Genomic DNA, 21,970 nt, shown 5'->3' on the forward strand with positions numbered 1-21,970 from the left:
TGATGCGAGGAGAAGCCTGACTGCAGGTACCGCTAGCAGAGTAAAGGGTAGCAGCTCCAAGATGTCCGAGCAATGTCGTTACAGCAAGGTGGCTTAGGTTTAAGTTGTAGCCAAGAGGCTTGAGTTTATGTTGCGGTTTGTTTAACACCGGTGGTTTGGGTGAGGCTATAAGGGGATGGAGGAGGCCTCATAGGGGACTCACGGTAGAGTGAGGACCCCAGCCCCAGTGAGGGCACGGAGTTTGGGGGTACAGACCCCAGCTCCAAAGCAGAGCCCAGTGAGAGGGCGGCCCTGCAGAGAAGGCCCCAGTGTGGGTGCGGAGAGCCCCAGGAGAGGGGCAGCATTACAGAGAGGCCCCAGTGAGGGCCTGGAGAGCCCCAGGAGAGGGGCAGCATTATGGAGAAGCCCCAGTGAGGGCGTGGAGAGCCCCAGTGAGAAGGGCAGCAGTACGGAGAAGGCCCTAGTGAGAAGGGTGGCGTACAGAGAAGGCCCACAAGGCTTAGATATGCAGGACACCTGGAGCAGGAGAACTGTGGCCAAGTGGAGGAGAGGTAGCCTCCCTATAAAAACACATCATCAAAGTCGTGGCGGGTGAGAATAGGAGGGTGCAAGTCCGAAGCTTGGCACAGTAGAGGAGACGGCAAGGGCTAGCGCGGCGACCCTGCTGTCCCTCCTGTTACACTGTTCGTAAGCCTTTCTGAGGTTGGCATTGGATGCCTGAGAAATCACTACACCCTTATAAACATGACCACCAATAAGAGCTCCATTGTCATGAGATGACAAAACTATTCTCCATTCTACTGGAGGAATGAAATTGCTGGCCATTAGGGGGATCTCTGTAAGTACAGGAGACACAACTTTCAGTATGGTAAGTACTTCCTCAAGGGACAAGGCTGGCCCCATGGAGATTGCTGCATTTAGGAGTAAGGGTCTGTCTGCTTTCCACAAATCTGTGCCATGCAGAGATACACAAGCTAGCTGTGACTGGTCAGGCTCAAGTTTCTAAAGTAGTCAAGACATGTTAGGGCAGTTTTGTACCTGGGCTACTTAGCTCTGCTGAGAGTCAGAGTAGGGTAGCTCTGGCTGAGTGTTGCAGTAGCGTGGCTAGATTTGTTTTGGTTCCTATTCGATAGAGCTTGCTCAGAGCCATCTGCATTGTGCTGGGTGGACAGACCCTACATGCAAAGCTCAGCCCATCTACTGAGCTTACTCCCCATAATTATTTCTCAACTAAAGAAAAAAAGATTCTGAAACAAAGCACCTGCATCCTGTAATCAGAACAAGAAATTTCTTCCAGATGCAGAGGAAGTGGTAGAGTGGAGGTTATTTCAATGGTAAAAACTTCAGAAAATATTCAGCTCCAAGAGTGATGTGGGCAGAATACAGAGATGCACAGATCGAATGATGATCGATCCTTGTTTTTTCAGCGCAATGTGCTGATATGACTTGAAGAAACATACGGAGTCAGTGGAGGCTGGGGACATCTGGAAGTGGAAAGGCAAATATGACACACAAAATGCTGATGAGTGACATCTGGAAGTGGGAAGGCAAATATGACACACAAAATGCTGATGAGAGCTGGTTTACAGCATCAAGTAAAGACTGAGCTGGAACAGATCGAAGGCAGAGTAGCCAAAGCACTTCCTAATTTGAAGAACCAATATGTTGAGAGTGGAGCTTTTTCTACAGGATCAGGTTCCTGAGTCATCCCAGTTAAGGCTGGACTATTTGAAGGAGGCCACTAGAGTTTGCAGCCCAAATCCTGTTGTATTTCAGCAGGGATTGGGTGCTTAGCCCCTTTCAGGTCCTTTGAAAATCCTATCTTAAGTGCTTATTTACAGTAACCCATTTCTGCCAGATTTATATTCCTCATTGTTTGTGCCACAAACTTGAAACCAGCAATTTTCACTCCCAGTGCTCTTGTTGTGTCAATCTGGCAGAGAAGTTAACTGAAAACACCCTCTACTGGCTGGATAGCTGCCTCTACAAAATACTGGTTGCTTCTACACAAGACACTACTGCACATTTCTTTAGTACTTGTATAAACAAGTACTAAATAAATGCACAGTAACCCAAGTTATTGAGCAGTAGCTCTGACGAACATCTTTTTTATGATGCTACTGCACTGTCTCATCACAGTTTTTGCCATGTGATGCAGTAGTATCAGGCTATTGTACAGTCAGTGTCTTGTGTAGATGCGCCCACTGTTAAGGTCACACTGTCCCCACAGGGACCAAGTGTGTATGTGCATAGGTGGAAGCATGTTGGTGTATATGTGACAGTAAGCAAAGGGTGTGTGTATGATTGTTCAGCAATAGGCAGGTAGCTATAAAAATATTGTAATGTATAGGCCATTCAGGGGCAGGGTTACCCACTGTGTTTGGGGCTTGATGTCTTCTGTCTGTTTACCACTAGCCACCCACTCCTAAGGTGGGGGCAGGTTGCCACATAGCATGATACCATCTTTGCCATCTCTCTCTTGGCTCCTAATGTCAGGCACTATTTTGCCTCCTTGGTCTTTGATGAGGGCTCCTCTTTTAGGATTCCTGATAGCCGGAGGAAATTTGTCTCACATCCTCCTATTTGGGATATTATGGTCTTGCTGTCTGCATCTCTCCTTTGACACATTGACTGTATTGTCTCTCATCTCTCGGTTCAGAATGGGTTTGTACCTATCAGTTTTCACCACATCTCCAGATATATCAGACCTATAGGATGTTCCATGAAAGATAATAGCAGTTAGAAGGCAGGTCACATTTTTGTGCCTTAAGCTACTTACGATATCCTTCTAAATGCCCTTTGCCTTAAGTGAAAAACCTATTAAGAGTTAATGATGGCAAGAATTTGAGTTCCACTAAGCCAGTACACCTTTCTCAAAGCTGTTGCCATTATGGAAGAGGGGAGGGATAACTTGGTGGCATAAAGGCAGGAAAGGCAATATTGGGGGGGAGTAAGCTGGTGGATCTGTCATTGGTAGGTGGGAAACAAGGGATGTGTCATGAGTTGAAGGGGCAGAGATGGTTTTGAGGAGACATGTCCCTGAGTAGAAAGGGAGTGTCAGCAGAGAGGATGTGTCGGTGTGAGACTGTTTGTTTTAAGGTCAAGGGGTCTTTTGGGGAGGAGGATATGTTTCATGGTGGTGAGAGGATTGTTGTTGGGGTAAGATGGGGGTAAGTTGGAAACATGTCATAGGGAGTGGGAGGTTAATGTGACTGAGGGTGGGAGAGGGATGATTTGGGGAGCATGTGCCAAAAGAGGTTAAAAGAAAATGTCAAAATAAGTAGAAAGACCCTAAAAGCCATCAACTTCACTAAGGCGGGCATTGGACATCTATTGATTAACTTTCCATGTGTTTTAAAGCTTCTGATTTCACCAAGATAGTCATGATCTGCTAGGAAATACTACCACCCTCCCCCCCCACATTGGCCATTACTGCTTATGATTCCCACAGTCTCTGAAACTGTGTCACATAGAGATGCCAAAAGTCTGGAGTGAAACAGAAGAATGCATGATGCACCAGTGGTGACACGTGACTCGCTGACTGACAGAACACCGATGTGGTGATAAATGCATGGCCAGCTCACAGCACCAGGGAAGATCATGCTACTTGTGTCACAGAGCGATGAAAACTTGAGAAACAAGTATGACTGTGTTTACTCTCAATTTAGCACTGGCATTTACTATTGTTGTGACCATGGATGTCATCTGATTCACATGTATGTGGACACTATGCAGAGTGGGACAGGCAGGCCTGGCTTGAAATGTTTATATAAGGACACCCAATGCTGGGGACTGAACAACAGAACTCCAGTTTCAGCTAATGAACCACTTCTCAGAGCCCGATAGTGTCACAGACACAGCCCCCCTGGATTGCAAATTTCTTGGGGATAGGAAACTCTCACTAAAGAGTGAGATTTATATCTGCTGCCCTTCAGGCCTGCTCATGCTGGCTGCTGTGGAGTGGCCCGCTTGCCCTATTGGACAGGCTTGCCTAAGAGGGGCCTGGTTTTCAGGAAAGTTGCCATAAGTGAACGTGGAGCCTTTCTCTTACCTAGGTTGCTGCCACACAGGTATTGATAGACTGAAAAAAATGACAGGGAATGTAACAGCACCCTGAAATGTGACAGTGATGAATAGGATCAGCCAAGGGACAGCATAAAAGCATTGCAATTTAATGGTGAGCCAAGCATTAAAATGACACCAGCTGCTGCATCCTCTTCAAGCCTACATCCACGCACCCAACCCTGTGATGGAGCACTCACAAATTCAAGTGACTAACCAAATCCAGCAGTGATGAATTCCATGGTCCCAAAAAGCACTGTACTGGCATTTGGTGTCCCGCAGGCAAGTGTCTGATAAACAGAGCTGGGAATTGATTAACATTAAACCTGTCCCTGATTGATCAGAAATTCAGAACCTCAAAACAATGCTGGGGTCGGGATACATCTAGAAGATAAACTTCTGAAGAAAGGCAGTGAGGAAAGGCCATTTTCACAGTGTGCCTTATTGGAATATATGACCCAGAAACCACAAAGACAGGACCTGGGGAACCAGTTTGGGGCACAGCCACTGCAGCAGGGGGCTATAATTTTTATTATGTGCACATGAAGTTCAGATTGACCTTATGGAAGGATGCAAGACTGTTCAGAGGGGATTATGAGGATCATTAGGGGAACCTGGAAGGAAGTGTGCTTGTCTGCATCTGTCAGCAGGCCCTCCCTGTGTCCAGGGAATGCTTGCTTCACTGCTCCTCTTGTAGCTCTGCTGTGAACTTATGCTTTGCCCAGACACTTTTGCCCAAAGTCTCCTATCGCTCCAGGCAAGCTGTACAGTACCTTTCAGGCTAGCAGGCCACGGGGAAAGCTTACAGGGCAGGCAAGACTCACTTGGTCCCCATCTCAAGGAAGTAGGCTGAGAGGGGAGGCAGCAGTGAGTGAGAGAGAAGAGCAGGAAGGACACTTTCTTTTTTCTTATGAACTTGGAGGAGCTACTTCAAGCTCCTTTCTGTTCCCACACTTCTGCCCTACTACCCAGAGCCTGTGGAGCAACTTCCAGCCCAGTGGTTCCTTCTGAGACTCATTCCCCCATCCTTTTTAGGTGGCAGCACAAATCAATCAGAGACCACTGCATTACTGAGGTGGATCCCATCTTGGCACATGGTCAGCAAGGCTTTAGAGGCAGTAAAGGCCCATAGCCGCAGGTTTATCTCTTTGAAATCTCCATTCTATAGAGCAACATTATATATATATTCAGCAGCAAGATGACATTTTTCAAATGCCTGATATGCTGGGCTATCATTTGCATGAAAATCACTGTGAGAAATCAAATAAGAGCAAACCGGGGCCTACAGAATTCCCACATCTCTTAGAACAGAGGAAGCCAACCTTTTCTGCAGACATACCACAAATTAGCCCGATACCCTCACCAAATGCTACTCCAATCCCCTTCCCCTGCTTGACCTGCTGCTTTATTTTTTGCTTCTTGTCCTGTGCTCTGTTCCCAAACTGCTGCTTTGCCTTCTGCTTCCTGTCCTGTGCTCCCTGCCTGTGTTGTTGCTCTGCTTTTTACTTCCTGCCCAATCTGTCCCTGTACTGCCTGTCTGCTCTCCAATCTGCCACGTGCCACACACAGAGGCTGCCTGTGCAACAGGTTGGCCACCCCGTTTTAGCAAATGAATCAAGAACAATTCCAAGAATGACAGATGGGCCACCATCTAACACAGAGCACTGGAAACCTAAATAGAGGTGATATCCCCTTCCCATATAGTCCTGCTCACTTCCTCTGTCTATACCTGGTTAGAACAGAAATTTCCTTGATTCCACTCAACAAAAGCAGCCGGGTCCAGGACAGAAGTTTCATAAACCAGTTTGACCCAAATCAGTTAAGTCTGATATTACAGTCAACCAGATGCATCTTAAACTGGTTTATATATAACTTCTGTCCCTAGCCCAGGTGATCAGGCTATAGGAGACACCTCATCCTTCTTTTTGGTTTGACATCCTGTGTGTGGCAGTGAGCACTTGCAGTCAGGAGAGTCAGCTGCTTTGGGAATGTGGAGAGGCTGGTAGTGTGCAGCCTCGGGAGTCAGCGTGGGACTGGCAGTGCGTAATCTGTATACTCATGAGTTAGGTGAAGAAGGAAATTGACTGGCAGCAGGCGAATTTTGCTGATCCCAGTCATTTGCTTCAGCCAGTGAAAGCGGTGGAGGTTTTCTAGAAACCCCAGGTGGAGACAGGGGTGCCGTGTCTCAGTCAGGATGGGGCAAAGCAGCCTTTGCCCGTGCTCACCTACAGCAGCGTAACTAGGGTAGGGTGAGCAGGACGTTGGCCCTGAACATTGACTTTGTGGGGCACCAAAGACTCTGCCATGTCAAGGGCAACCCAGCACTTGTGTATCTGGAGGGTTGTGGGTGAGTAGACTGGTGCGAGTAGAATAGGAGTCTTTGCCACAGCTGGTATAGCCTTGCACCCAGTAGCATATTTGGTGGAGGGAAGGGGAGGAAACAACGGGGCACCCGGCACAGCTCTTAGGGAACTAGTGCCACAGGGCTGCTGCCGCTGGAGCCCACGCTGCTACAGCAGTGGTAGTGGCTGCAGTAGCTGCTGCATTCAATGTGGAGAGAGCCAGGGCAAGTAAGACTTCCCTTCCACTCTCCTGTGCCCATCTACAGTGGTCTGCGTATACTCCTTACCCCTGCTGCCCTAGACAGGTACTGAATGAGGTTGCTACACCTCAGCTCACCCACACCCTTGGATACACTTCAAACCCAAAAGCTCACTAGTGAGGATCCTCAGGAGTGTCTGTTCTTGAGCCCTCAGTCTCTAGTATGATCAAAATGGGCACCGGGGTAAACCATGGCAGCCTCATCAGCATACTTCTAGATTAGGCATGGGTGGTTCAGCTGTGGACAGGGTATGGCTGGCCTCTTCTTGACTGTGACACTACTACTGTGGTGTAAACAAGCCGTTGAGACCATAGTGCTGGAAAGAGTCTCATGCCCCATTAAGTCCAGTCTCCTGTGTTCACAGGCAACTATTTGCCAAAATATTTGCTATTCCCCTCCCCAGCAATTAAATGAAGTTTAAAAAATGCAAGAAAAGGGCTTTGAAAAGGGATCCAGAATAGTCCAGACCAAATACATTGATACTCAGTTGCTACAGGGAAAACCTTGGGAGATAACAAAGATCATGTGTTCTGAATTTAGAACTGTCATTGCCTGCTATTGTAGTTAAGAACATAGCTTGGGTTTTAAAAGCATCTGGAATGGCTAGATGTTAGATAAATGCTTTTAAGATCATTTCATCTGTATGCTTTACCTCTCTCTCTTATAAGAAAGAGGGTAGCTTTATGGACAAACGACTCAATCATTGTCCATTTAAAAATATTTTTATCTCTTATATACATCGGCTGCTAGCTGCTGTTCCTGACAGAATATGGGCAGGAGTGGAGATTTGCTCTTTTTTGCCATGGCAACAATCTGTGTTTCTACACCAATATTACAGTGACATAACAACCATATCTGTCATATTGCATCTGTGATGTATCTGCTGTCTTTTGGAGCCTTCATTCAGTTCTGGTTTTTGCAACTGGAAAGGGGTCATAGAAGGACTACACAGATGATGGTTTGAGGGTGAAGTGTAGGATTGGTTCATAGTATTGAAAAATGACAAGGTACTTGGAAAAAAAGCCAGGGTTATGTGGCCTATAAGGGAGAAGGTTTTGGAAGTGTCATGGTTAAATTATTCAAAACAATGAAGGCCACAGTAGAAAATGATCAATCCTCTTCCTCTCTCTGCCTCATAAAATGAAAGCAAGGAAACCAGAATGCATTAAGGTACAGACAGACAAGGTTCTTTGGGTGAATCTGATATCTTTTATTAGACCAACTTAAATAGTTGGAAAACAATTTTTAAGCAAGCTTTCGAGTTCAAAAACCCTTTGTCAGTCAGAGGAAGTTTCAGCAGTTGGTGTGCGCTCTTCCTGGATGGAATGAAATGTAAAGAAGCCAGCGGCTGGGCTGGTCTGCATACAAGACAGGCAGTCAGTGAAGATGTATATTGAGGAGTCTATGGGTGAGACACAGGCTGGGGGGTGGGGAGGAAGAGAGAAGGGGGATGAATAGTGGAGAAGTACCTCGGGAGTCAGCTGTCAGGCAGGTTATAATGTGTCATAAATCCAATGTCTATATTTAGTCCATGATTTTTAGTATCCAGGAGGTTGATGAAGTGGAGTTCATAGGCTCATTTCTGGGAAGTGTTTTGTAAGTTTCCTTTGAGAATCAGGACTGAGAGATTGGAGAGAGAGTGGTTTTCTTGTGAGAAATGTGCCCCCACGGGTAATTGGGTATTCCTGTCTTTGATAGATTTCCGGTGTGCATTCATTCTGGTGCGCAGTTGTTGTTTGGTCTCTCCTACATATTTTCCGTTAGGGCATTTGGTGCATTGGATGAGGTATATTACATTTCTGGAGGTGCAGTTGTAAGATCTGGGAATGCTGATGGCTCTGTTGTGGGGTGTAGTAATAGTGGGGGTGGTGGAGATGTGTTGGCAGGTTTTGCATTTCTTATTATGGCATGGTCTGGATCCATTTGGTGTGTTTTTGGCCTGGGGGAGCTTGCATCTGGTGATGAGGTTAGTGAGGTTTGGTGCTTGTGTGAAGGCTAGGATGGGTGGCTCTGGGAAGATCTCTTTAAGAATAGGGTCTCTTTCTAGTATGGGTTGCAATTGTTTGAGGATTTTCTGTACGGGTTCGAGGGAGGGGTGATAGGTCATAACCAGTGGTATGCGATTTGTGGGGGGGGTTTCTTCTGTACTGCAGCAGTTCTTCACGTGGTATCCGGGTGGCTCTTTCAAATGTGCAATCTATCTCTCTGGAGGAGTGTCCTTGCTGGGTGAAAGCCTTTTTAAGATAGGTGAGGTGGCAATCCCGGGTGTTCTCTTCAGTACAGATGTGGTGGTATCTGAGGGCTTGGCTGTATAACACAGCTTTTTTGGTGTGTTTAGGGTGATTTCTGGTTCTGTGCAGATATGTATGTTGGTCTGTGGGTTTCTTCTATAATGTGGTCTGTATTTTATCATTCTGGATACTGATCATCATGTCTAAAAAGATGTTGGTGCTGGAGTATTCTAGAGAAAGTCGGATGGAGGGATGGTGATTGTTGAATTTCTGATTGTTGAAGTTCACTTAGAAACATGTCAAAGAATGACATTAAGTTGAGGGATGTTTGGACCTGAGGGTCTGGTATGGCCCATTGTAGAGGCACAGGCCAGCTGGGAAGTTTGGATTAGAGTCTTTATTTAACATGCTATTAGACTAGAAGGAGTTCAAATTTGTGGGGTTTTGGTTTGGGCCCATCTTTTACTGAGGGAAGATGCTTCACTGCACTGAGTACATTCTGCCTGTGCATTCACAAGGCAGGACATCTCAGAATCACTATTGGTAGATTTTTTCAAAAGATCTGTATAATTTTCTTCATACAGGCAGTATCTGTAGTTCTTGAATCTAAGCCTTGGTCTACACTAGGGGGTACAAACTTTTTAGGCAGGTGTGCCACAAATTAGCCCTGCACCCTCCCCAAGTGTCGCTGCAATCCCTTTTCTGATTTGCTACTCAGTGGGTGAAGTACGGGTGCACATCTACATGTGCATACCCATACTGTGCAGTAAATATGGTGACTTATGCTGATTTGAGTGTAAATTTGAGACCTGAATCATGCAGGTATCAAATGTATGCCTGATTAGTTACTGCACAGTAAAGCACATGTAGACACCTTATTGCACAGTAACACTGTGTGTGTGGACTGATTTGGGACTAACTTGAGTCCCAAGCCAGTCTACACTCAGCAGTAATGCACTTTATGCCTGCATGTGTAGACACCGGCCTATTCCCATTTACTGTGCAGTAATTTACTGCGCAGTAAATTTAAACTGGCATAAATGCACGTGTAGACACACCCAATAATCTGCTTCCTGCCCTGTGCTCCCTGACTTATCTGATGCTCTGCTTTCTGGTCTTTGCCCTGTCAGCCACTGTGCTGCCTGTCACCTCCCCAGTCTGTCACATGCCACACAGAGGCTGCTCATACCATTTGTGGCACCTATGCTGCAGGTTGTCCATCCTGCTCTACATTATACACTTTTCCTGACACAAATAAATTGCTCAGGGGTGTGTAAGGTGTGATCCCAGGCCAACATAGCTGTGCCAGCAAAAATCCTTAATGCAGAGTATGGATACTTTTGTAAGGGGGTAAGAGGAGATAAGTCTTCATTGTATGTCAACTGCTTACTGGTAACTGCCCATGTGCAGACACAGAGGGTGCAGACAGAAGTGCAGCTCCCCATTGTAACTGAGATCACTTTTCAGGAAGCATTCTGAGTTACAACAATCCCCTGGACCAAACAGAAGTTCACTGTTGGGTCCAGGTTGGGGGGAATCCAGCTGATGGCTGCTTCTCTCTCCCACCCTGGGTGCTGTTTTCAGAATGGGTGGAGGGAAGGGGAGCAGAGGGAGCTCATTTTAGGGGGTTCCCCAGCCAGCGCTGGAGGATGAGGTGGGTGGATTGGAGCCCCACCCCCCTGAGGTGGGAGGGTGTTCAATCTACCCACTCTCCAGCATCAGCTTGTAAAACTCGAGACTGAAGTCCCTCCATTCCCTTTCCCCACTTCCATTCTGAAAACAGCTTGGAGGCTGAGGGGCTGTGCAGACACAAATTACTGGAGCCACTCTGTTTTGAAATGTCTTCATCTTAACCCTCATGCAATGAGGGTTCAGATTTTCATGGGCTTAGGCCCTTTTAAAGTGCTTTTCAGCTGTGTATGTCTGTTTGTTCATAGCTGGAGAGTGCTTTCAGGGGCCAGATCAGCCTAAAATTGTCACTGCTGTCTGCACCCTCAGACCCCCTGGCAGGTGAATGCTAACCAGTGGTAATTTAACCCTCTTTTACTGAGGGGTAAGCTCCCATGGTTTAGCTTTTATTTAGAAGAGGGTAAGAGCATGCATGTTCACAGTACTGCAAAGCTGCCACCTGCCTTTTCAGTCCAAAGTAACTTGTGTGTATGTCCCAACTGTGGATGTAGCTTATGGCAGCAGGTCTGTGCTTTTATTGGCAGAGCTTATTTTATTGGTTGGAAAGGTTTGGGTGGCCTAGATATTATACTAGCAAAAGCAGTTTGGCTGATAAAAGCTGTGCCTACAATAAGTGTTCTTTGCTGACAGGATGCAGTGGTATGGCCTTGCTAGGAAAGCATTTCAAGTGTAGGATGTGGCGTGGCCTAAGGGCAGCCCGCCCTCAAGATCTATGGCATCTATTGATTTCCTTCCATTTCATCACCCCACCCCAAGCAAATAGCATTGGATAAGCTTATTACAGGGAGGTGGAGGAGCATGTTTTCTCCTGTAGCTTCCTACATTCACTACTGCCAGAAGGAAGAACTGAATTAGATAGGTGGATCCATCCTGGGGGCACTTATGTCCCTGTATTTTCAATGGGTGTGTTACTCTGACACATGCATAACAGCTGTATTCCAGGCAGCCTATTCTCCCAGGGTGTTAAATCCCCCACAATTCTCACTGAAGTCAGTGGGAATTGTGAGTACTCAGTACCTTGTAGAACCCAGGTCTGCAAAAATATTTAGGCACATATGATGCAAAGAGGTGCCCAGTGGGATTTTTAAAAGCACCTAAGTGAGCTGGGTACTTAACTGTGCATTTTAGCTATCTAAATATCTTTGGAAATACAGCCCCCAGTTCCTACTCTTTAAGCTTGACTTTCAAGCTTTTAGCAAAAATCAAAAGGATATTTGTGCAAATCAGGAACATGCTGCATGAAGAATAAAACTTTGAATATGAGACAAATACTGTTGTAGTTGCTGTTAGACTTTAAGGGCTTGATTATGGGATTTTTGCCACTGGCTTCTGTGGGAGGAGCAGTAGGGATCAACTGCTTAATATGCCATGAAAAGGCATAATAGTTCTTTACTGGATCTGAAAAGGTCCACTGATTGAAAGGGTAACTAAAGGCAAACAATGACAAAATTATGCAACGTGTGTAATGAAGTGTTTAAAATGGATTATTTTAAACCCACAAAATGAGGAAGCTCAGAGCTTCTCAAATAAGTTTAGTTCTTTCTTTAGATATGCAAGGTATATAAAGTAGGATCTTTTATAATATGATCAGGTGAGACTTGGGTCGCAAGGCCGCAGACCTGGAGATTCCAGTCCAAACACATGTAACTCACTTGGCCCTGTGGGGTGTCTGATTGGGCATGATGCAGAGAAATAAGCCCTGACTGAAATAAGCAACTAACTTGAGAGGTCTCAAGCATAGTGCTGAGTCAGACACGTGGGGCCACATGAGCCATCTGTTTCACAGATTTGCAAGCCTAATCATGGACAGAAGCATATGGGTGTGTGACTTATTTCCAAGGAGTGTGCCCTTTCTCACTCAGAAGGCAGACATGCCATTTGGCAACCCGGTGCTTCTGTGGGACACTCCATGAGCCCCAGCAATGCAGCGATCACGAGCCGCCTGCATCCTAGAGCTATGTAGAAAAAACATTTAAAGCTGTATCTATGTCCAGATCGCTGAATCTGTCCAAATATGCCCGAATCGATTCGGAGGGTTCCGATTCAATTCGGAGACATTAAAGGGTCCTCTGACTTGATTCAGATTTGGAGATTTGGCCACTGAATTGGGCCAAATCTCCACCAAATGGAATCAGGGACCAAAGCTTTGCACAGCCCTACTGAACACCTCAACTCCTATTGACTTCAAATAGGAGCTGCAGCTGCTCCCCACATCTGAAGGTTGGGCATAAAGAATTTCAGGTCAGGGGGCCTATCGTAGATGCATTCAAAATCAGTAGTCCCTGTTCAAAACTTGCCTCTACTGACTAGTGTTTCCACATATGAAGACGGGGTTTACCTTTAAGTTTCACAAAACAGGACCAGATTTTCCAAGGAGCCCAACACACAGCCACTCTAATTGAGGGCAATGATACCAGTTAGGGGCCGAAGGTGAAGCTGTTGACAGTGTGGCCATTTTTGAAGTGCCTGAAGAGCAGCCAAGCTCTTTTGTAAACTTAACTGTCAGTCTGGGGCAGAAGCAACAGGACATGAAAGCCTTGTATAAATTCTTTTCTCGAGATGAAAGGAAGTCATTTAGTTTGCTCACACTCAAGAGCTAGCCAGAGCTCTTGTGTATGTATGTGATGAATCCTGTATCCATCATTTGAACATGCTAGTTGCATAGGTTTTATCAAATAGCTGTACTGACAGTTTCCTTTTCATCAGCAAGAGTTTCATTAAACTAAGAAACAAATCACAGCATGTGATTAGATCCTCACTGGGTGTAAATTGGCATCGTATTCTGAGGATTTACCCCATCCATGGATTTGGCCCTCACTGTTTAGGAATGTGCGTGTAGAATACACCCACCCACACATATATTCCTTCCTATTCAATTGCAACAGTTTTATACTGAGATCTTGTATGGAGGGCCAACTTAATTATTTTAATGGGTAAATACTGAGTCTGTTGATTTGCATTGTGCAGTGACTTGCTGTTCTTACTAGCCTTTAGGTACTTACACAGCAGCAGCAACGAGCTCAATTTTACTGCTGAGGAAATAAGCCTGACCCACCCACTCTTATCCCATGTATCCATTAACTCTTGAAATAAGGCTGTAGGGATGCCCTGGGTTTTCTCCAAATTGGTGTTCTTTGGCACATGAAAAATGCATGTCTTGAACAAGGAGGGACCCTCAGGGTGAGCAGGACTTATTTCCTTTGTGGCTTGACTGAGCATTCCGCTCCTGTAATGTAGACATCCCCTTTTTGACTAATTTGGAGAGATGGAGGTGAAGAGCCACAAGTGTAGTTCAGAATTCAGTGCAGAGCTGTCAAAAAGCAAGTGATACAACTGACATCCCACTTCCATCCAGTGATCTTGGGAGATGACCGAAAAGATTCCAATTCTGCAAACACTTCCTAGTGATTGCTTACCATGAGTGATGTGTTTACTGCAATACAGAACTGCACTGATGCCAACAGAACAGCTTGTGACATTATACCTGCTCATATATATTTGTTGGATCAGATCCTTTGTCACAAATGCCTTCAAATGCGAGGATCTTGGCTACACAATTTATTGTGATGGAGGATTGCTCTTGGGTTTTCCCTTTAGCTTACTCCTTTGACCTTTTGGCTAGGGGCAAGTGAGAATAGGGGGCATCTGAACTCCAAGGCTAGTGACAAACATTCAAAAAGCCTGAGCATGAAGTGCTTCAATTTTTGCAGGTTAGGCTGCAAAAATCTGGCTAGGCTGAACTGGGTTGTAACAGCACAGACATTCCCTCTAGACTGAGAAAATGCAGGCACATGCCTGCAGTGGCTCAGGCTAGAAGCCGGGGGTGCTAGAGCAGCCCTCCCTTCCCTTCCACAATGCTGAGCTGGGGGGGGGTGTGGCCAGGCCCTGGCAGGATGCTCTCATTAGGGAGAGGGTCCCCCCCTCCACTGCTGCTTCTGACCAGCAAGGGAGCTAGCAGGGAGTTAATAACACAGAATTTAGCACCCCATCAAGAAAACAAAATCCTCTCTCATCAGTTCAAGCTTTTCTTAAACAACTTTTTGCAAGGAAGGAATAGAGGGACATTACCAGCTGAGCTGTTGATTAGCTCCCAAAAACCCTAAGCAGACACTGTCCTGTCTGCCTTTGTCTCCGTCTGCCTTACACAGACACCTGTCAGCATTAACTAGCATACTACATGCTAGCTAACATCCTCTCCATGCTGTGGGAGAGGGGAGGGAGGAAATCCCTGCCTGAGCTGGGGGGGGGCATGGAGCAGAGGGAAGCCAGGCAGAGGGGTGGGGCCAACCCTGCTCTGGAGCAGACAGCCTTGCCCAGGGGCTGCAAAGCAGCTGGGATGTTGGGGAACTCTGGTTTAAGTTAAACCAGGAAGGGGTCTGGGACAGACATTGCATAAACTGGTTTGACCCAAATCAGTTAAGTCTGATACTACATTCAACCAGGTTTATCTCAAACTGGTTTCAGCCATTTTCAAACTGGTTTATGTGCACTGAATATCTGTTCTGTTACAGGTTTAAACCAGTTTCTGATCACTTAAACTGGTTTATGTGTAAGGTCTGTCCCTAGCCCAAGTCTTCTAGGCTTGGGGCTTGCATGCAGAATGCCTGCAATGGATTTTGGAATATCTGAAGCCACAGGCTTAAGTCTGGGAGCTAGTATACTTGCTGGTAGTAGCACCACACAGACTTGAATGATTGAGTTGTGCTCACTTGATAGGATTTGGAAATGATTTGGCTCATATGCCCTGAGAGACAAAATAAAAAAAAAAAAAAAAATCTGTTGTCACTAATGCATTCAACTGGCGCTCAAAGTTAAAGCATATGGGTTAATCAACAAAATTGTTTGTGAGAATTGAAGTTGTATGTAAAATTCCTAGAATTCTCAGATTGTCACAGGTTCTTAGTTAATCAACAATTTTCAAGATGTTAATGAAGCCAAGTAATCTAGATTTCCCCCATTTTCTCTCACTGTGGAGACAATAGCATTGCAGCATGGTCCTCTGAAGCCAATCCTATTACTCTAATTTTCAACAGCACTCCCTGGTGTGTCTGGAAGAGTGATCTGCAATTACAAAGGTCATTCTATCATAGCCAGCATGCTGTCTGGGTAGAAGTGTTAGACGAGGCTGGTGGGAGTCATGACAGACTGCCTGTCTCATTGAGGCTAAGGACAGATGTTGCATTTGTGCCTGTGCTTGTCCTGGAACATAAAAGTGACAAGACTGGCATGTACACACGTCATCCATTCAGTCAGGATTTACTGAGCAGCCAAATGTACTGCCACTTTTTGCCATTGATCCAATGATGCAATTCCAGGACAACCTTTCAAACACGCTTTGCAATGTCCTGGAACAAACTGTTAACATGCCCATTTTTTTGTGGACTTGTACTCATTGCCAGGTTGGGTCCAATGTAGTTTCTTGCTTCCTGTCTCAGGAGAAGGGTCAAGAAGTGAATGGGTCTCATCCTTAGACCACTGTCTGTACCTGAAAAAAATGGAAGTGTAATTTTTTACCAGCAGTCTTCCACTGAAGACAGCAGAGATTGTAGGTTGTAGATGAGGCAGAAACAGGCATTTTTGCCTCTTCTTATAAGAGCAGTGTAATGCCAGCTGGCCAGAAACTGGCCAGTCCCAATCAAGAAATGAGGGCAAGTCATCCCTGGCATAAGTGCCACCAGAGCAAGCCCAGTGCAGCACCCTTGTCCCAGTTTGGCTGAATTGAGGCATTCAGGGTAGCCAATTCCCTGAAGTTACAAGTAAAAGGCCCTACCTGCTTCTGCCCTTAAAAACCAGGCCTAGCCCACAATTTCCTTGTTTGGGCAGAGACAAAAGTTCCTGCTCCTGACCCTCTGTGGGTTTCCTTGCTAATCCTCTGGTTTTGACTCGTGGTTCTCACTCCATTTAGACACTTGGCATTCCCTGATTCCTGATTGGGTTCTGGCTTTTGATCCCAGGTAGCCTTCAGCTTATCTTGTTTCTGGCTTTAGTTTCTGAGCCCAGCTTATCTGACTTTGGCTGTGGCTTCTGAATCCAGTTCTAGCACCAGACCCCTCTGGACCTCAGTTTCTTCGGAAACCATGCTTCAGGTAACTAGCCCCTAGGCAAGACTAACTAACCCCTTATGCATAACAATCAGGTGGTAAAACTGTCTATGGACTGTCTATAATGCAGTATTCACGACTGGTAGCATTGCTTGAGCTGTAATGGTGGAGGATTATGAGCCCAAATTTTGCTACTGTAGACACAGACCTCAGGAATTTGTTCCTCAGTGGTATGATAACACTTGCTCGCTAGCTGGCATTGGGGAAGCACCGCAGACATCAACACCAGTGCTGTCAGGAGGCAGGAAGTCTGTTAGTTTTGGCAGTGCCCTGTTCTGAGCCTCAGCTGTCTCAGCCTGCTGCTACTTGTCTAAGACCTCCTCAGGCAAATTCACTGCCTGATATTTCTCTCCCTTTTGGAATTTGGAGAAGGGGTTGCCTGTTTCTCCAGTCTGTTGTCTGTCCAGGGAACAACCTCATCTGATTTCAGGGCTATTTCTTGTGATACCACTGCTGTTTGCAACCATTGTTTCCCCCTGATAGATACATAGAATATAATGTTTATGAAACAGTTGTGGCTCCCCCAACCCCAATGTATATCACACTTTCTGTTTTGCCTCCTGTCTCTTTATATATCTGTGAGCCCTCAGTCGTTCTGACATCAACAGAAATTCTTGTTTTCAGTATTCTGGTGAAAAAAAACATCAGCAGATGAGAACCAGTCCTTCACTGGTACCATTCTGTGATTTTACAGTAATAAATATAGAACAGACTCTACATTTTAGCAGACATATTATTTTGACACCATTTTCTATCAACCCATTCAGGTTTGAATAATAGGGAATGCTATGGCTAACCCTGTACTTCATTGCAAATTGTTTAAATTCATTCCAATTAAAGTGTGGTCCATTGTCAGATTTTACTATATCAGGTATCCCATGTTCTCTTGGAGTATCCTCTGGTAAGGGTATCTCAGGGAAGTAAGAATAATAGTCTCAAGTAAGTAAAAAGGAGTTTTTTTCCTAGCCTGTATACAGCTGTAATGGTAGAGGATTATGGGTCCACATTTGTCTACTGTAGACATAGCCCACAGGAACTTAGACAAATCTAGTATAGGCAAATTTATGCTTACTTTGCTCAATGAGGACAATATTTTCCTTCGCCACTAATCTGAGTGCTTTTGCTTATATTAGTCTATGATGTTGGCATAAGTGACAAGCCATAACAGTATTCTTAGTGATGCTGTTCATGTGACACCAGTTCAAAATATCTCTGTTCCTCCCTTAGGTGTACCAGTTCCTAACTGGCGAACTATTCTTTTAGAACATTTTTTGTAACATCTTAGAAATTGCTTTCTTAGGGCGCGTCTACATGTGCTTTTATGCACGCCTAAACTTACGCGGTCCATTTGCCTAATGCTCATTAAAGCGATTTAGATACTCATCTACATGTGCACTCACTAAGGCACATTAACGTGGTGTGTGGGACGACTTGGGACTAAAGTTAGTCCCAAGTCAGTCAACATACACAGCGTTAATGCACCTTAGCATATCTACATATGCATTAAAGTACTTTAGCCATGAACGCTGCATGTCCCCAGAGGCTGGGGGGGGGCACGGTGAGCTCTTGCAGGCGGCGGCAGGAGCATGACGACAGCAAGCGGGGAGCTCCTGCAGGCAGCCGCAACACTGTTGGCAGCAGGTGGCGTGTGGTGAGCACTGACCAGTGGTCAGCAACCACCCACAGATGCCGACCTGGTGTCGTCGTCGGCCAGCAGTGATTGCAGACCGCCCGCAGGCACCACCGGTGGTGTCAGTAATGAGCAGGGAAGGGGTGAGCGGCAACTGCCTACAGGTGCTGCCAACAGTGTCAGTGGCACCTTTCCACAGGGGGTGCACCGCCATGCTCAGGGGGTGCATGTGCACCTGCGTGCACCCCCTACGTGTTGCCAATGGCTTTAGCTGTTCATGCCTAAATTTGATACCCTTTGCAGGTATCAGATTTACGCACGAGTAGCCTAAAATCACCATTTTTAAGGTGCATTAAAGGCATGCATGTGTAGACCCATGCCATTTAATGTGCCTTAAAAATGGCTAACGCACCTTAAAATGGCATGTATAGATGTGCCCTTAGTGTCTTTAAACAAAATCCCATCTCTCACTGAAAGTGACTCCTTAACTTGATAATATGGGCTTAGAGTTAGGCTTCCTGTCCATCCTTTGTGAATACCCCACTACTTATTATTAGCTGTATGTCTTATTACTAGCTGTATCCCTGATAATCAGAGTCCATATTTTATGTGAAACCAGACAGGTTATAAAATATATATATATTGTCCTTTTAAAAGCATTGTTTCACAGTGCTGTCTGGTTTGTGTTCAGTACACAAGTTTTTATCTCTTTGGTGTTTAAAGAGGGTATTATGATCAGTGTATGATTGATCTGGGGAAAATAAGCAGAATAATAATAATCTTCTACCAAGAGGTGGTTTCCATACCACTGCTGAATCTGAAACTGTACTATAAAGACTATATAGATTTCCCCTAATGAGTTTAGTATGAATGTGAAAGTTATAAAAGCAATTCAGCAATCCATGGCAGAATATCTCCCCAGATAGAATGTTTAAGGATGCTTTTTTCTAATCCACTTTCAGAAGCAATGTTTTATTCATTTACAAGTGAACTTTAATCTCCAGTACAAAAAGGAGACATCTTATCCAGCATCTCAGGAATTTATGGACCTCTGCAGTCTGCAGGGGCAGATCCAGGGAGGGTACAGTGGTACCCGTCTTTTGCTTCCTGCTCCACCCAAACTTTAAAAACAAATGCCCAGGAGACACATAAGCATTTCTATTCAGACAGCACTGAGACTCAATTGACTTCATGGCTTTCTATCATCTCTCTGATTCCTGCTAATCTCTCTCTATTCCACACATGTTATCAACCCTCAATTCTTTTTATTGGTCATGATGTTCCACTATTCAAAACTAACCTTTCTTATTAGGGGTGTGAGAAGCAGGACCTATTCAATTCAGATTCAGCCTGAATCAGGGACAGTGATTTGATTTGTTGATTCAGATCACTGTCCCTGATTCATTTCGGCCGAATCAGAATCTGAAGATTCAGTGCTGATTCAGAGAATCAGCAATTCAGACACAGCTTTAAATGTTTTTTCTACATAACTCGAGGTACCAGTGCAGCTCGTGAATGCTGCAATGCTGGGGCGGATGGAGCATCCCACAGGAGTGCTTGGTGGTGAACCTGTAAGCGGACCAGAAGTACTCTGGCTTGGCAGTTGGCTGTGGGGGGGACCCTGGGTGCCCCCTCAGACCCAGGAGGCACCAGTCGCCCAGCCGCGGGAGTGCCGGGGGGGGAGGGGGGCCGGAGCGATCCCCAGTGAACCTGGAAGTGGACCAGAAGTACTCCGGCTTGGCAATTGGCCATAGGGGCACCCCGCATGCCACCCCAGACCCAGGAGACACCAGTCACAGGGGGGGGCCCGGTCCAATCCCCTGCAGACCCGGAAGTGGGCTGGAAGTGCTTCTGGTCCACTTCCAGGTCTGCTGCCAAGTGCACTGGGGAGTCCCCTGCATTCCTGTGGGATGCTCCATCTGCCCCAGCATTGCAGCTTTGACAAGCCACCACCTACCTAGAGGTGTGTAGAAAAAAACATTTAAAGCTGTGTCTATTTCTGAATCTCTGAATCTTTCTGAATAGATTTGAAGGGTTCTGATTCAATTTGGAGAGATTAAAGGGTCTTTTGATTAGATTTAGATTCAGATTCGGTGATTCGGCCACTGAATTGAGCCAAATCTCTGCCGAATCAAATCAGGGACCGAAGCTTTGCAGCATTTTCTTATGTAATTTTGTTGTGTGTTAGCCATGCCTAGTAATGTCTTTTCTCTGTTTCACAGCCCTGCAGTGTTTTTAGCTTTAGTTAAAAATATTAACTCAGGAATAGTAATACTGACTCATGTATAGAATGGCTGACAGTGACATATTGGAGGCACTTTCAAGATGCTGAAGAAGGCTAGATTTTGTTTTATGAATCTGAAGAAGAAATGTTAATTTAACCATTATCACTACAGGACTAAAGACACAATGTCTTTTGACTATATTTTTGCCTAGCTTGTTGTGTTTTTTTAAAAACATAATATATCATCTAGCAAATGAGACGCATTCCAATAGTTATATTTGTTTTTGCTTTGATCTTAAACTGAAAAATTAAGTGCTAGCCCCTTAGCATATTAATGAAGCTACTTTAACTGGAGAAATATGTGTTATGCTCTATATGATGATGCACCACACCCCCTTTTTTTACACCCCCTTTTTCAAAATCCTGGATCCGCCCATGGTAGTCTATTGTCTTATAAGCCATTATGACACAGAACCAACAAAGGATATTTTAGCCAGAACTGGGTGGTTCAGGGGCTTCGGAATGGAGGAAAAAAATCTCTTCAACTCTAGGTTATTGGTTAGAATCTCAGCCAAATCAATAGGTACTGAAAGTCATTACCATCTGAGTATTTTCTTGTGATCTGTTATGAATGGCATTGGTGGTTGCTGATTGGTTTCTAGTGGGCAGGTGTATATATCACATGAAGATGGTGCAAGGACCTGGGTGTAAATCTACAACTTGAGAGAAGCTTTGTCAAGTCCCTGCTCCACCACTGACTTCCTGTGTGACCTTAGGCAAGTCTCTTCAACTGTATCTTAGTTTTGCATTCATAAAATGCAGATAACAGCACTTCCCATCATCACAGATACTAGACAGAGGACTAACAGTTTACAGGTGCGATAAGGAGGCTAAAGACTGAAAGAACTGCGGAGACTAAAGTACCTCTTTTAACCCAATAAATAGTCTTTCCATATCACAATTGAAGCTCGGTGGTGGAAAGCATTGGCTTGCTACTGTTTTGTGTTTTAGCTTTTTTGGTTGCTTGATGGGGTGTTTTTGTTTTTGCACCTTTCATTTTCCTTGTAATTCACTCAGGATATTAATGGTGCTGTTCTTTCTCCTTACACAGTCAGACAGCTGTAACTTAGATGCAGGAGCACATGAATTGGATGTAGGCATTTGTTGCCTTGACAATAATGGTCGCAGGCAGGGCTATGGAAACTGTGGGTCACAGTGGTGAAAGTAATTGATAACACATGTTCCAAAAGTGAAGAGAGAAGTGTTGAAAGATCACAGCAGTCTCTCAGCTGGGAAAATATATTTCTATAAAGGTGTGAAGTATGTGGTAAGGAGGAAGGGGATAGATGTATATTTGGTAGTATGAACAGAGTGGGGTAGTGTTATTTGAGTGGAGGAAGGGGGTGTGAGAGGATGTGGGAGGGGTGTGTG

This window comes from Alligator sinensis, unplaced genomic scaffold, assembly GCF_000455745.1.
Source record: "Alligator sinensis unplaced genomic scaffold, ASM45574v1 scaffold327_1, whole genome shotgun sequence".
Classification (NCBI taxonomy): domain Eukaryota; kingdom Metazoa; phylum Chordata; order Crocodylia; family Alligatoridae; genus Alligator; species Alligator sinensis.